Source organism: Trichechus manatus, unplaced genomic scaffold, assembly GCF_000243295.1.
Source record: "Trichechus manatus latirostris isolate Lorelei unplaced genomic scaffold, TriManLat1.0 scaffold00080, whole genome shotgun sequence".
In the NCBI taxonomy this organism is placed as follows: domain Eukaryota; kingdom Metazoa; phylum Chordata; class Mammalia; order Sirenia; family Trichechidae; genus Trichechus; species Trichechus manatus.
The window spans coordinates 12,515,099-12,531,643 of record NW_004444016.1 but is presented as its reverse complement, the minus strand read 5'-3'; positions in this window follow the sequence as shown (position 1 = coordinate 12,531,643).

Here is a 16,545-nt window from a genome sequence, read left to right as displayed (position 1 = left end):
AACCAATGTCATAAAACAACATGTATATTTCTGTTTCATGAGAAACAATTTGTTCTGTAAGCCTTCACCTGAAGTACAATTAAAAAAATAAATATATTTAAATAAATATAATTCATGTCTCCTTGATATCAGAATTTATTTACTCTTTCTAGAGAAAACCGTATCTAATCTTAATTTTCTCCCCTTCCTTATAATTAGATAATTGCATATTTGGTAGCTTAATCAGTTAATTGTGCATGTGCAAAAAAAAAAGAGAAAGCTGTAGTATTTTAAAGACAGTGCTTTATTTAGTTGATAGCAAAGGGAATAATGTTTGGGCTGAGAGGATTTGTGAGCAGATTACTTTATAGCTTCCACATCCTATTAATGGCACCTGGAGCCACTGTGACTTGTTCTTAATGAAGGAATGGCTTCTTACATACAGACTTTGGAAACCTAAGGTATATTGCATAAGCATATTTCTCAGACCTAAAAAGCCTATACTTTTACTAGTATAAGGACACTGTGGTTGTTGACTTGATTGTCCAAAGCAGCCATAGTCTTTGTGAAAATAATAGAAATTATACAGAAAAGTAGGGCATCCCTCAGCAGAAAATCAAAGACCTTACTCAGTCTCTGATCTGTAAGTGTTCCTTATTAAAGTTTCATGATTCAACATGCTAGGGTCTAGAAGTTATGTGATAGTTTTTTTTTTTCTATCCACCAATAGTAAAATACATTATTTATTTATTTTTTTCCCTATGGATTCTCCCAACATCATGGATGGCAACAAGGATAAGCTGCTGCAAACATGTCTTTCTTCAAGTCCCCAACAGGAGCAGACTTGCTCCCAGAGAGGCAAGTTTCAAAATTTCACCCTCTACTCTCCGCATGATTCTCCTTTTTCCTCTTCCTCTCCTTGAAGTATTTCTGTCATTTGCTTAGCGCAGTGATGTTTGTTTGTTTGTTGTGTATTTTTGCAGCATTAGCTTCTGATTAGCTAGTGGGGCATTCACATATAATTGTTCACTCTGAGGGCCATAAAATGACTTGGAATACAAGTGAAGAGATTCGGTTAGCTGGAAGGAGACAGAAGAAAATGACACATTAAAAATAGTGGTTAAGATAAGAGCTACAGCTGCTAACCAAAAGGTTGGCAGTTCAAATCCACCAGGTGCTCCTTGGAAACCCTATGGGGCAGTTCTACTCTGTCCTGTAGGGTCACTATGAGTCAGAATTGACTCAACCGCAAGGAGTTTTTTTTGGTTTGTGTGTTGTATTAAAAGAAAGAAGGACATGGTAGACGCTCAGTCAAAGGCAGCTGTTCTTATTTGTCAAGACAAAAGATGGACTTTGCATTAATGAACAGATGATGTTAAAAAGCAAAACAAAACAGCTGTTGTTGAGTAGATTCTGACTCATGGCAACCCACGTATTTCAGAGCAGAATTGTGTTCCCTAGGGTTTCCAATGGCTGTGATCTTTTGCAAGTATGTTGCCAGGCCTTTCTTCTGAGGCAACTCTAGGTGGTTTCAAACTATCAATCTTTTGGTTAGTAGCTGAGTGCTTAACAGTTTGTGCCGCCTAAATGGGTTGCAATATAATAATTTTATATTATAGACTCCAATATAATAATGGAACACTCAGATAGAAAAATAAATAACTTACTCTAGAGCAATGCAAAGGAGTGCAAACGAAGAGCTTAGAATGCACATTATGGACAATAACTTTTGCAAGAATTCAAAAAACTCAACACTCTCAATGAATTGGAATTGTTAGGAGAGACATTGCAGAAAATAATCTGTATTCATTCCAAAAGCATCTAGTGAGTCAAGCCCTGGGCCAAGCATTATATAAAACCAAACCAAACCAAACCCGTTACCATTGAGTTGATTCAGACTCATGGTGATCCTATAGAATTATATATACAAAGTTAAACATGGCACAGATTTTCTTCTTAAAAAGTTCAAAGTCAAGTGGACTTAACTATAATTAAATTACCCTATATAGTGAGTAGCATAACAGTAGTAGAAGTTGTAGAAGCCCAGCGGAGTGATTAATTATGTCATTTGTGTGTTGGGAAGATTTCTTTGTATACTAGGAAAGAAGAAAGAAAGCACAACTGGTGAGGGGATCCATCTGAGCAATAGGCCATGGCACTTGCAGACTTTGGTGGGGAAGAATGTCTCTACTGAGAGCAGTGGTCAGTCCATCCTCTCTGGGCCATACCTCACCATAGACCATTTGCAGCCCTTGGGACAGAGCTATGTTCAAGAATAAGCTAATGGAAAATCATAATCCTCTCCTCTCCCAAACCAAAAAGGTATATAAGTGCACTTCATTACCCTTGCCAGAGCCAGACCCTCTGCTTATGGCATAAATGTCACCGCATGGGAAATGTCCTTGAATTTAACAGGTATATTGACTATTATCTCTTAAAACCTTTAAAACTGAGGCTCTAACATGTGCATGTTTGCTTGTCCCTATCCTCTTACTGACTCACCCAAGTGCATTTTCTCTCTAAAGGTGGTCAAAAGAAAACCAGCTCTCAAATACTCTGTATGTTCCCACCACTCCCGCCATTTTTTAATATAAGACCCACCAGATACAGACATGGATGCAAACAACAATTTTAGGATTCTGCTTGCTACCCACCTCATAATCTAATTCCAACACAATCTACACCCCGTCTTAGTCATCTAGTTCTGCTATAACAGAAACACCACACGTGGATGGCTTTAACAAAGAGAAATTTATTTTCTCACAGTCTAGTAGGCTAGAAGTTCAAATTCAGGGCATCAGCTTCAGGGGAAGGCATTCTTTTTCTGTCAGCTCTGGAGAAAGGTCCTCGTCCTCAATCTTCCTCTGGTCAAACAGCTTCTCAGGCGCAGGGACCTCAGGGTCTAAAGGACACGTGCTGCTCCCAGTGCTGCTTTCTTGGTGGTATAAGGTCCCCATGTGTCTCTGCTTGCTTCTGTCTTTTATATCCCAAAAGGGACCAGCTCAAGACACTACCCAATCTTGTAGACCTCATCAATATCATTGCTACTAACCCATCCCATTGCATCCTAGTGATAGAGTTCACAACACATAGGAAAATCACATCAGATGACAAAATGGTAGACAGTCACACATTACTAGGAATCATGACCCAGCCAAACTGACAGATATTTTTGGGGGACACAATTCAATCCATGACATCTCTAAACACACACTGCATGGATCAGAGCTAAAAAAGAATATGTGAACAGGCAATCAAAACTTAGCCCACTTTCCTTGACATGCATAAGCATATGAAATAAAATGATGAATAAAGATGGGTACAAAAAGACAAATATTCTAGACACTATAGCCTAATACCATAAATCTGACAATAATGTCTATTAGACTGAGACAGAAAAAAATCCAGAGAGGGACCACGGCTACTCTGAACAACCCATTAGTTATAAGCAAAGAGACAAAGATCAAGGGAAATAACTGTTCATTGAGCTGAACACTGATTGGTCTCAGTCAAGTTCTGCCTGGGGCAATGGAAGCCTCTTTGCCAACTGCACTGAAGAAAAAGAGCTTGCTGAATGTTTTTCTCTGTCTTTCTTCTTGTTGTCATCCCACATTACCCCCAGTACAACAAGAGAGATTCCATTTGCAGACAGCCATCAATGGGCCATGATGTTTGAGTCCTTAACTAGAGAATTAAATAGCTGGATGGTCTGCAGAGGCAGTTGAAGAATGATTCTAAAAGTAATTCAACAAAATAGCAAAAGCAATTCAATAGAAGTGGGATAATTTTTACAACAGTGCTTGAGCAATTGGACATCTATAGGCAAATAATTGAATTTTGGCATAAACGTCACAATTATTCAAAAATTATCTGAACTAGATCATAGACTAAATGTAAAACATATAGATATAAAACCTCTATAAATAAAAATAGGAGAAAATCTTCTGGATCAAGGACTAGGTAAAGAGTTCTTACATTTGGCACCAAAAGTAGAATCCATAAAAAGAAAAATTGATAAATTGGACTGCATCAAAATTAAGAATTTTTGCTCTGCAAAAGACCCTGTTAAGAGAATGAAAAGACAAATTACAGACTGGAGAAAATATATGCAATTCACATATCTGACAAAGGACTAATATCTAGAATATAGAAAGAACTCTCAAAACTCACATTAAAAAACAAACAAACAATCCCATTAGAATATGGGCAAAAGGCAGGAAGAGACATTTCACTGAAGCGGTTATACAGATAATAGATACATGAAAAGATGCTAAACATTATTAGCCATTACATAAATTCAAATGAAAGCCACAATGATAAATCACCACATAGTTATCAGAATGGCTAAAACAAAAAATACTGACAACATCAAATGCTGGTGAGGATGTGAAGAAACATTATCATTCATACATTGCTGGTGAGAGTGTAAAATGGTACGGCCACTCTGGAAAATAGTCTTACAGTTCCTTTTAAAACTAAAAATAGATTTACCATACAGCCCAGCAATTGAACATTTGGACATATATCTTAAAGAAATGAAAACTTACTTTCATGGAGAACTTTTTACACAAATGTTCATAGTAGATTTATTTGTGACAGACGACAACTAGAAACTATCCAAATGTCCTGCATTGGGTTGATAGTTAATAAAAACTGTCCTACATCTGTACCATGGAATACCACTCAGCCAAAAAAAAAACAAAAAACAAAATACTATTGATACCCACAACAACTTGGATGAATCTCAAATAAATTATGCTATGTGAAAAAAAAAAGACAATCTTAAAATTATACAAGCTGCATGATTACATTTATGTAACTTTTTTTGTGAAATAGCATGATAATAGATATGGAGAACACATTAGTTGTTTCCAGGGGTTGAAGGGACAAAGGGAAGGGTATGTTTATAAGGAGATCACATGAGACAGTCTTGTGTTGATTGCCATTAAATATCTGGATTGTGGTGGTAGTTACACGAAGCTACACACACAATAAAATTGCTTAGAGTTGTACACATACACACCAGAAATGAGTGAAGGTGTAACTGGTAAAATCTGAATAAGCTCTATGATTTGTACTAAGATCAATTTCCTAGTTTTAATGTTATAGTATAGTCATGCTCCCCTATGTGTCTGTCAGTTTGTCGTACTGTGGGGGCTTGCGTGTTGCTGTGATGCTGGAAGCTATGCCACCGGTATTCAGATATTAGCAGGGTCACCCATGGCAGGCAGGTTTCAGCTAAGCTTCCAGACTAAGACAGACTAAGAAGAAGGACATGGCAGTGTACTTCTGAAAAGACTTAGCCAGTGAAAACTTTATGAATAGCAGCAGAACATTGATATAGTGCCGGAAGATGAGCCCCCAGGTTGGAAGGCACTCAAAAGAAGACTGGGGAAGAGCTGCCTCCTCAAAGCAGAGTTGACCTTAATGATGTGGATGGAGTCAAGCTTTTGGGACCTTCATTTGCTGATGTGGCACAACTCCAAATGAGAAGAAACAACTTCAAATATCCATTAATAATTGGAACGTGGAATGTAAAAAGTATGAATCTAGGAAAATTAAAAATAGAAATGAAATGGAACGCACAAACATCAATATCCTAGGCATCAGTGAGCTGAAATGGACTGGTATTGGCCATTTTGAATCAGACAATAATATGGCCTACTACGCTGGGAATAACAACTTGAAGAGGAATGGTACTGCATTCATCGTCAGAAAGAATGTTTCAAGATCTATCCTAAAGTACAACGCTGTCAGTGATAGGATAATATCCATACACCTACAAGGAAGACCAGTTAATTCGACTAATAGTCAAATTTATGCACCAACCACTAAAGCCAAAGATGAAGAAATTGAAGATTTTTACCAACTTCTGCTGTCTGAAATTTATCGAACATGCAATCAGGATGTATTGATAATTACGAGTGATTGGAATGTGAAATTTGGAAACAAGAATGATCGGTAGTTGGAAAATATGGCCTTGGTGATAGAAACAATGCCAGAGATCACATGATAGAATTTTGCACGACCATCGACTTCTTCATTGCAAATCTCTTTTTTCACCAAAATAAATGGCGACTATACATACGGACCTCGTCAGATGGAATACACAGGAATCAAACTAACTACAACTGTGGAAAGAGACGATGGAAAAGCTCAATATCATCAGTCAGAACAAGGCCGGGGGACAACTGCGGAACTGATCATCAATTGCTTATATGCAAGTTCAAGCTGAAACTGAAGAAAACTAGAACAAGTCCACGAGACCCAAAGTATGACGTTGAGTATATCCCACCTGAATTTAGAGACCATTTCAAGAATATATTTGATGCGTTTAACACTAGTGATCAAAGACCAGACGAGTTGTGGAATGACATCAAGGACATCATACATGAAGAAAGCAAGAGGTCATTAAAAGACAGGAAAGAAAGAAAAACCAAAATGGATGTCAGAAGAAACTCTGAAACTTGCTCTTGAACGTTGAGTGGCTAAAGCAAAAGGAAGAAATGATGAAGTAAAAGAAATGAACAGAAGATTTCAAAAGGTGGCTTAAGAAGACAAAGTAAAGTGCTATAATGAAATGTGCAAAGACCTGGAGATAGAAAACCAAAAAGGAAGAACACGCTCAGCATTTCTCAAGCTGAAAGAACTGAAGAAAAAATTCAAGCCTCCAGTTGCGATAGTGAAGGATTCTATGGGGAAAATATTAAACGACGCAGGAAGCATCAAAAGAAGATGGAAGGAATACACAGAGTCATTATACCAAAAAGAATTGATCGATGATTAATGATTTCAAGCAGTAGCATATGATCAGGAGCTGATGGTACTGAAGGAAGAAGTCCAAGCTGCCCTGAAAGCATTGGCGAAAAACAAGGCTCCAGGAATTGACGGAATATCAACTGAGATGTTTCAACAATTGGAAGCAGCACTGGAAGAGCTCTCTCATCTGTGCCAAGAAATTTGGAAGACAGCTACCTGGCCAACCAACTGGAAGAGATCCATATTTATGCCTATTCCCAAGAAAGGCAATCCAACCAAATCCAGAAATTATCAAACAATATCATTAATATCACACACAAGTAAAATTTTACTGAAGATCATTCAAAAGCAGCTGTAGCAATATGTTGATAGGGAACTGCCAGAAATTCAGGCCGGATTCAGAAGAGGATGGAGAACCAGGGATATCATTGCTGATGTCAGATAGAGCCTGGCTGAAAGCAGAGAATACCACAAAGCCGTTTACCTGTGTTTTATTGACTATTCAAAGGCATTCGACTGTGTGGATCATGACAAATTATGGATAACATTGAGAAGAATGGGAATTCCAGAACACTTAATTGTGCTTATGAGGAACCTGTACATAGATCAAGAGGCAGTTGTTCAGACAGAGGAAGGGGATACTGCATGATTTAAAGTCAGGAAAGGTGTACGTCAGAGTTGCATTCTTTCACCATACCTATTCAATCTGTATGCTGAGCAAATAATCTGAGAGTGGGACTACATTAAGAAGAACCTGGCATCAAGATTGGAGGAAGACTCATTAACAACCTGCATTATGCAGATGACACAACCTTGCTTGCTGAAAGTGAAGGGGACTTAAAGTACTTACTGATAAAGATCAAAGACCACAGTCTTCAGTATGGATTACACCTCAACATAAAGAAAACAATCTTCACAACCGGACCAATAAGCAACTTCATGATAAATGGAGAAAAGATGAAGTTGTCCAAGAATTCATTTTACTTGGTTCCACAATCAATACCCATGGAAGCAGCAGTCAAGAAATCAAAATATGCATTGCATTGGGCAAATGTGCTGGAAAAGGCCTCTTTAAAGTGTTGAAAAGCAAAGATATCACCTTGAAGACTAAGGTGCGCCTGACCCAAGCCATGGTATTTTCAGTCACATCATATGCATGCAAAAGCTGGACGATGAATAAGGAAGGAAGACTGAAGACGAATTCAAGCCTTTTAATTGTGGTGTTAGTGAAGAATGTTGAATATACCATGAACTGCCAAAAGAACGAACAAATCTGTCTTGGGAGAGGTACAACAAGAATGCTCTTTAGAAGCAAGGATGGCGAGACTATGTCTTACATACTTTGGACATGTTGTCATAAGGGATCAGTGCCTGGAGAAGGGCATCATGCTTGGTAATGTAGAGGTTCAGTGAAAAAGAGGAAGACCCTCAATGAGATGGATTGACACAGTGGCTGCAACAATGGGCTCAAGCATGGCAATGATTGTGAGCATGGCACAGGACTGGGCAGTGTTTCGTTCTGTGGTACATGGGGTGGGTATGAGTAGGAACTGACTCGATGGCACCTAACAACAACAATATAGTTATGATAAATGTTAACATTGTGGGAGGGTGAGTGAAAGCTGAACTGGAATTCCTTGTATGTTTCTCTGCAATTCCTGTGGATCTATAATTATTTCAAAATAAAACTTTTTTTATGTAAACTGGGACTTCCAGTCCAGACAAGATGGTATAGATCTGTTTTTCAGTGTTCCACCCCCCTAAGCACAACTATAAACCCTGAAAATGGTGTAAGAGACACTAAAAGGTAGTTTAGGGTCATGGTTTCAAGGGACTCCAAATTATTAGCCTAATATTGTTTCTCAGTATTTCTATTCTATCTCCTAATTTGTTGCATAGTGACTGGGGTCTTAAAAGCTAGCAAGCAGCCATCCAAAGTACAACTGAGGAGAAAAGAGATTTAGGAGGAAATCAAATGCATGTCTGGTTACCTACATGAACAAATGCCTCCTTTGCCATGGGACCAGAAGAACTGGATGGTGCCTGGCTACCATTTCTGAATGTTTTGACCAAAGATTCTGTGGAAGAATCTGATCAAAAGGGGTAAAAATGCAGAACAGAATTTAAAATTCTAAATGGAATTCAGAATTTCTGGTGCCATTGAGGATGGATGAATCCCTGAAACTATTGCCCTGAGATAATCTTTATACCTTAAACCAAAAATATTCCCTAAAATCTTCTTTGAACCAAAATATAGATTATCTTAATTAGTAAAGTGCATCTGCTTTGAGCATTGTGCTCTTTTAAAAAATTATCCATGTAAGATGACAGCAACTTGTAAAGTTAGGTGGGAAGCTTAGGGGGCCAGTGAGTTTAAATAATGGTGGAAGAATAATTTAAAAGGATAGCGAGAATGGTAGCACAATTTGAAGAATATAATCAATCTCACTGAATTGTATGTGTAGAAATTGCTGAAATGGTGTATCTTTGGCTGTGTCTATTTTCATCAAAAAAATTAAAAATAAAGGTGGTAAGAAGAAAGTGAGCTGGTTTGGGAACTGCAGGGCTGGAGGAACAGCACAGTGGCAGGGTGTCTTGTGTCCCCCACTCAACCACACAGATCTAATGTTCCCAACTCCTGACTTAGCAACAGGAGGCAGCTCATGCAGGCTCATTCCACCCCCAGATGAAGTGGGAGTCCCTCTGATAACATCAGGCAAGCTCCCACCAAAAACAAGCAGACAGGGAAAGCATTCTCATGCTCTGTCTCATAAAACTACCCTTTTCTGTGAAGAGATTCCAAGGCAGGGGGCGTGATGGGGAAGATGGTGAGTGGAACCAGAAAAAGACACAGTGGCCCAGTCTGGTAAGCCACTTTGTCCTTGCTGTTGGAGATTCTCCTTCTCCACCCAAAGAGAGTAGGTCAGGCAGATGTAATAGGGAAAAAAGGACCCAGTCACAGCAAGCAGCCAGGTTGGGGAAGTCTCTTGTTTGAGGGTTTCAAGCCCCTCTCAGAAACAGAGAGGATGGTGGGCAGAACTAACAAGAAGGATCCAGCTATAGCAAGCCTCCTGATCTGGGAAGCCTCTTTGTCCCCACCAGCTGAGACTGTCCTTCCTGCCCAGGAACATCGGGAAAGCCAGAGGGCTCAGGTAGGGGGATGTCACGGAGAGACTGGGAGTTGGGGGAGACAACATGGACTAACCCCTCGGGCAGAACCAGCCCAGACCAATGGGAACTCCAGTGGCAACAGATAAACTAAGTAGACCAAATTAACACCTCAAAGGCTCTGAAAATTAAACTGCCATTGATAACACAGCCCACAAAATTAGATCAAGGCCTGAATACTAAGCTAAACAGGGTGACGTCCTGCTAAAATAAAAGATTTAAAACGACCTAGAAACTACTAACATAATAGATAAAATGTTGAGGATACAATCAAAAGTCACCTGTCATACCATGAACTAAGAAAATCCCAACCTGAACGAGAGAAGACAATCAACTGATGCCAAGAGTTTATCCTGTTCTGGTTCATTCAGCTTCTTGGATCTGTAAGTGTGTATCTTTACAGACTGATGCCAAGACGGAGATGAATCAAATATTGGAAGTATCTGACAAATATTTTAAATCAGCTATCATAAAAATACTTGAACAATTAGTTATGAATTTCCTTAAAACAAGTGCATAAAAATAAACATACCCAACAAAGAAATAGAACTTATAAAAAAGAAAACAAATGAAAGTCAGAATTCAAAAATACAGCAACCAAAAACCAAAGAGATTGGTATAGTGCATAAACAAAACAAAACAAAAAAAACACAACCCAACTGTATGTTGCTTACAAGAAACCCACTTCAAATTCAATGACATAGGTAGGTTTAAAGTAAAAGAATGGACAAAGATATACCATGCAAACATTAACAGAAAGAAAAAAAAGGGAAAACAGAAGTGGCTTTATTACTATCTGATGAAGTAGACTTCAGAGCAAAGAAAATTACTAGAGGCAAAGAGGGACATTATATAATGATAAAAGAATAAATGCACCATAATGATAAAAGAATGCATTCTAAATGTGTATTCACCAAACAGCAGAGGCTCAAAGTACATGAAGCAAAAACTGATAGAGTCAAAAGGCGAAATAGAAAAATCCACAATTATAGTGGGAGACTTCAATACTCCTTTCTCAGAAACTGATAGAACTAGACAGAAAATAAGCAAGGATATAGAAATATATAAAGAACACAATCAACCAATAGCATCTAATCGACACACATAGAACACTCAACCCAGTAACAGCAGAATAAACAGGTTTTTCAAGTGCCCATGGGACATTCACCTAGATGGACTATATCCTGGGTCATATAATAAACTTCAACAAACACAAAAGACTTGAAATTGCGTTAGCGAAAATTCAAACATAGAGGCATTTGGAGCATGCTCTCAATAAATTTAGGGTTAACATGAGCAAACACGCGAGGAGATAAAGGAGAATTGGTTGTTCTGGGGAAATACGTACAAAGAACATTCCTGGAAGCGTGTAATGAAAATGTTCTTGAAAATTGCTTACCCAAACTATTATCAACAAATATTTGTCAGAAAATAGATTAACCAAATGAAGAAATAATTAGGTCTTTTGTTTTGTTTCATTCTGTTTGTTTCTTTTTTAATGTCTATAGTATTGGTCACATTGAACCTTTGTATAAAAATTCTTCCCTTTTTCAGAATGGTGAAGCACTTTGTACTTTCACTAAGTGATACCCATCTGGAGTTGCTAGCCCTCAATAAAACTCTTTGTTCTCACTCCTGTCAGAGTAAAAGATTTTTCTTCTATGACAGAATCATATAAAGCGTGGAATAAAACTAGAAATTAATAACAGAAATATAACAGGAAAATCTCTAAACATACAGAAATTAAACATACTCATGCACACATTATAAATAATCAATGGCTAAAAGTGGAAATCTCCATGTAAAAAAAAAAATAGCATAGAACTGAATGAAAAGCGAACAGCACATTTAATATGTGTAGGATTCAGCTAAACCAGTGCTGAGAGGAAAATTTATGCATTTGTGTTTCCAGTAGAAATGAGATCTCATATCAATAAACTAAGACCCTACCTCAAAAAAATTAGAAAACAAAAAGTACAATAAACCCAAAGTAAGCAGAAAGAAGCAATAAATAAAGATATAAGCAGAAATTAGTGAAAGTGAAAACAGGAAAATTATAGAGAAAATCAACAAAGCAAAAATCTGGTACTTTGAAAAGAAATCAATAAAATAGATTAAAATAGAGGGAAGACAAGTTACCCATATCAGGAACGAAATAGTGGAAACCCCTATAGATCCTGCAGCCATTAAAAATGATAATAGAAAATGGCACTCTAGGGAGAAGCACCACACCGCCTCTCCGCAGAAAAGATCCGAAAAACTAAGCCAAACTGAAAAAACAGCAATCCTGAAACCCTAAAACATCAAATGAAGAGATAAAGAACTCAGCTAAGCAACAGATGAGAAAACTGACAGAGAACGGAGAGTGAGGAGAGATTCATGCAGAGGTCCCCTATCAGCTAATGCAGCGCGGATCCGCCATCTTGAATTCCTATTGGAAACCAGCAAATAGGGAGTACGAGAAAGCAGCTTCACGGAGCTTCCAGCAGGAGACAAAATAACTGTTTCTCATCTCTCTATACCTTCCTTCTCTTCCTGTTCCCTGAATACCTGGCTCTGAATACCTCTATGCCTTCTAGCCAGGCTGTACTGCAACACCTGAGAACAACTTCCCCAGACATCGTAGCAGAACCAGTGGGATCCCTGGGAGCTTTGCAGTTCTTTTTCTTTTCTAATTTTTATTTGTTCATTCTTTTCTTTTCTTCCTCTTCCCCTTTTTGTTTTTATCCATTTCAAAGTCTCTCATCTCTCCACTCCAACGGCAAGCTCCCCTAGCATTCTTTTTTGTTTGTTTGCATGTTTTTGGCTCCTGTTCCTCTCTCCTCTCTCCCATATCCATCTTAGCTCCACACATAACAATCTCCACCTCCTTCCTGCCTACCTGCATCATGCGCTTAACATCACACCACCAAGCAGCACAGGCACAGCCTATCAGAACCTTCCCTGCCCTGATTACTGACCCACCCTGGTGGCTGTAGTAAGTGTCACAAACAAACCATCTGAGTAACTCCTCTTCAGCTAGACCTGCCCTGCTGTACCATATCTAAGTGAGACCCTGCCAGTTGGAGAAGGAGATGAAAATTATTGTGCCCACAGATGAGCAAACAACAAAGAACACACAGCCCACCTGCTCAGACATAGCCAAATAAAAAAAAAAAAGGAACAAACAAACAAATCTACAATCAATAAACAAGAAAAATAACTACTGAATGCCCCAAAGACAGCAGACAATATCAAAACATTTACAAAAACAGGACAGGATGGTTCCAGTAGGCAACCAAAATAAAATACCAGATGACTTTCCAGTGGAAGAAAAGGCACTAGAACTACCTGATGGGGAATTCAAATCTCTAATACTCAGAATTCTCCAAGAGTTGAAGCAAAAAGCAGACAAAAATGAAGAAAAAATAGACAAATTCAAGGAAAAAGCAGACAAATTCCTGGAAAATACAGACAAAAAATGGAAGAATTCAGGAAAATAATGCAGAAACAAAATGCCAAAATATATTCACAACTAGAAATTATACAAAAATAACAATTAGAAATCCAAAAGATAAACAACAAGATTTCAGAAATGGACAGTGTCATAGAAGGGCTGAGGAGCGGATTTGAAACAGTGGAAGACAGGATCAGTGGAATTGAAGAGAAACGCTTGGATACAACTCTGTTTGAGGAAAACTCAGAAGAAAGAACAAAGAAAAATGAAAAGACCCTGAGAGTTATGTGGATACAATCAAAAGCAAAAATTTTCGAGTGATCAGAGTTCCAGAACAGGTGGAGAAAACAGAAAACACAGCGAGGATCATTGAAGAACTGCTGACAGAAAACTTCCCCAATATCATGAAAGATGAAAAGCTAGCCATCCAAGAAGCTCAACGAACCCCATATAGGATAGACCCCAAAAGAAAATCACCAAGGCGTATCATAATCACACTCGCTAAAACCAAAGACAAACAAAGAATCCTGAGAGCAGCTCGAGAAAAACAAAAAGTCACATACAGAGGAGAAACAATAAGACTGAGCTCAGATTATTCATCAGAAACCACGCAGGCAAGAAGGCAATGGGATGACATATATAAAACCTTGAAAGAAAAAAAATTAGGATCCAAGAATAATACATCTTGCAAAACTCTCACTCAAATATGATGGTGAAATTAGGACATTTCCAGACAAACAGAAATTAAGGGATTATATAAAAACCAAACCAAACTTACAAGAATTATTACGTTTTTTTATTTACGTATTTTTTATTGTTGTAATTAAAAGAAGTTGACATTTCAAGTTAGTCTCCCATACAAAATTATTTTTTTTACATAGATTGTTATGAGACCCCAACCTCTCACCCCATTCTGTGACAGCACACTCCTCCCCTCAGACCCTGATTCCCCATGAACATTCAACCAGCTCCTAACTCTCCCTGACTTCCCATCTCACCTCTGGACAGAAGCTGCCCCTTTGGTCTCTTGTATCTACTTGACTAAGAGGCACATTCTTCACGAGTATAACTTTAGTCCCAAAGTCCAGTCCAATCCCTGTCTGCAGATTTGGCCATGGAAATTGTTTTAGTTCTGGGGTAATAGAGAGTCCAGGGGCCATGCTTTTCGGGGCACCACCAGTCTCAGTCAGACCATTAGGTCTGGTCTTTTTACTAGAATTTGAGTTCTGCATCCCATTGCTCTACTGGTCCAGCAGGGACCCTCTGCTGTGTTCCCTGTCAGGACCTTCATTGGTGGTAGCCAGGCACCATCTAGTTCTCCTGGTCTCAGACTGATGAAGTCTCTGGTTTATGTGGCCCTTTCTGTCTCTTGGGCTAATACTTTCCTTGTGTCTTCAGTGTTCTTCGTTCTCCTTTACTCCAAGTGGTTGAGACCAATTGATGCATCTTAGATGGCCACTTGCAAACTTTTAAGACCCCAGACGCCACTCACCAAAGTAGGATGCAGAACATTGTCTTAATAAGCTTTGTTATGCCAATTGACATAGATGTCCCCTGAAAGCACGGTCCCCAGACTCCCATCCCTGCTACTCTGTCTCTCAAAGTATTTGATTGTTTTGAGGAAACTTCTTAGCTTTGGTTTAGCCCAGTTGTGCTGGCTTCCCCAGTAGTGTGTACTGTCCTACCCTTCACCTAAGATGATTCTTATCTACTATCTAGTTAGTAAACAACCCTCACCCTCCCTCCCCACCCCTGTAACCATCAAAGAATGTTTTCTGCTGTGTTTAAACCTTTTCTTGAGTTCTTATAATAGTGGTCTTATACAATATTTGTCCTTCCGTGACTGAATAAATTCACTCAGCATAATAAGTTCCAGCTTCCATCATGTTATACGATGTTTCACAGCTTCATTATTGTTCTTTACCATTGCCTAATATTCCATTGTGTGGATATACCATAGTTTGTTTATCCATTTGTCCGTTGATGGGCATCTAGGTTGCTTCCGTCTTTTTGCTATTGTGAACAGTGCTGCGATGAACACGGGTGTGCATATATCTATTCGTGTGACAACTCTTGTTTCTCTAGGATATATTCCAAGGAGCGCCATAGCTGAATCATATGGTACTTCTATTTCTAGCTTTTTAAGGAAGCTCAAAATCTATTTCTAAAGTGGTTGTACAATTTTACATTCCCCCCAATAGTGTATAAGTGTTCCAGTCTCTCCACAACCTCTCCAGAATTTGTTATTTTGTGTTTTTTTTAATTAATGCTAGCCTTGTTGGGGTGAGATGATATTTCATTGTAGTTTTGTTCTGCATTTCTCTAATGGCTAATGATTGTGAGCATTTCTTCATGTGTCTGTTAACCACCTGAATATCTTCTTTGGTGAAGTACCTGTTCATATCATTTGCCCATTTTTTAATTGGGTTATTTGTCTTTTTGTTGTTGAGGTTTTGCAATATCATGTAGATTTTAGAGACTAAATGCTGATCGGATTTTTCATAGCCAAAAATTTTTTCCCAGTCTGTAGGTTGTCTTTTTACTCTTTTGGTGAAGTCTTTTGATGAGCATAGGTGTTTGATTTTTAGGAGCTCCCATTTATCTGGTCTCTCTTCTGGTGCTTGTGCATTGTTACTTATGGTTTGTATTGTGTTTATGACATGTATTAGGGCTCCTAGCATTGTCCCTATTTTTTCTTCCATGATCTTTATCATTTTCGATTTTATAGTCTTTGATCCATTTTGAGTTAGTTTTTGTACATGGTGTGAGGTATCTGTCTTGTTTCCGTATTTGACATATAGATATCCAGTTATGCCAGTACCACTTGTTAAAGAAACTATCTTTTCCTCAATTAATGGACTTTGGGCCTTTGTCAAATATTAGCTGCTCATAGGTGGATGAGCTTCTATCTGGATTCTCAACTTTGTTCCATTGGCCTATGTATCTGTTGTTGTACCAGTACCAGGCTGTCTTGGCTACCGTGGCAGTATAATAGATCCTAAAAATCAGGTAGTGTAAGGCCTCCCACTTTGTTCTTCTTGAGTAATGCTTTATTTATTTGGGACCTCTTCCCTTTCTATATGAAGTTGGTGATTTGTTTCTTCATCTCATTAAAAAATGTTGGTGGAATTTGGATCAGGATTGCATTGTATCTGTAGATTGTTCTGGGTAGAATTGACATTTTCACCATGTTGAGTCTATTT